Source organism: Dasypus novemcinctus, chromosome 24 (genome assembly GCF_030445035.2).
Source record: "Dasypus novemcinctus isolate mDasNov1 chromosome 24, mDasNov1.1.hap2, whole genome shotgun sequence".
Lineage (NCBI taxonomy): Eukaryota > Metazoa > Chordata > Mammalia > Cingulata > Dasypodidae > Dasypus > Dasypus novemcinctus.
In genome coordinates this window covers 14,618,728-14,619,682 of record NC_080696.1, presented here as the reverse complement: position 1 = coordinate 14,619,682, position 955 = coordinate 14,618,728, and the positions used below count along the sequence as shown (strand labels likewise).

Here is a 955-nt window from a genome sequence, read left to right as displayed (position 1 = left end):
TTTAATATTCCCCAATTTAATACAGTGTGGCATATAGTAAATGACCAGTGTTTTAAAGAATGAACAAATGCATGGGTAAATGAATGGGTAACAGAGGAGTTATCCTATTGGAGATACATGGCCTCAAAGAGGTTTGACATCAACATGGGAATTGTGGTAGATATTGTTTGCCTACCCAACAGCCGTCTTCCTTTCCTCCCTGCTAATTGAATCCAGATTTCATAATGGGTGGCAATTCCTTGATTCTTTTTGTGGTTGTGATTGCTGTTTTTATGTTTATTTCTGAGTTGCAAAGATTATTTCCCCTTTCCTGTTTTTAGAATTTCCTATATTCCCCATTCAATCTTGGCTGCCACAACCAGCTAGACAGAAAGTGTGAGGACCTTCTTTTTCTTGCATCCGTAGTGGAAACCTTAGCAGCAGACTAACTGCTCCAGGTCTGTCAGAGATGCATTTTCATGTCAATTCCTTGAATTTTCAGGAAGGCTGGCCCCATCCCAGCAATGAGTCATGAGGGACCTCTTCTGAGGAAGTGAGTTTACTCTTCACAGGAAAATTAGAAACGTGTGAAGATAAAACCTTTTGTCTCATGCCCTTTCCCTATTCCTTGGAAGGTCTACGATGTGCCTGGCATTACTATGGACTCTTGAGAATACAGTGGTGAAAGACAGCCCATGTCTCAAACCTTATGGGGATAATATCCTAGCAGAAAAGAAAGAAAATAAACAATGAACACGTATATAGATAGGTCATAATGTTAAGTACTATGAGGGAAAATTATTCTTTGCATAGACAAAGATGGTATCGGAGGGATGGTCTTTCAAGATGAAACCAAGGAGCTTGCCATGTAAATATCTGGGGAAAGAATATTCCAGCAAGTGAAAAGGTTGTTCTAGAAACATAAAGTAGGACATTTGAATATGGAGAGTGTAGGGGAGAGAAGGAAAGGAGGGAA

General features: G+C 39.8%; 1 non-coding gene across 1 annotated transcript; it reads right to left on the bottom strand.

Annotated features, from left to right (window-relative positions):
• Positions 1-324: 324 nt before the first annotated feature.
• Positions 325-454, bottom strand: LOC111761320 (small nucleolar RNA SNORA31). Its single transcript, XR_002794718.1, has one exon. It is a non-coding gene; the product is annotated as a small nucleolar RNA SNORA31 (small nucleolar RNA).
• Positions 455-955: the final 501 nt, after the last annotated feature.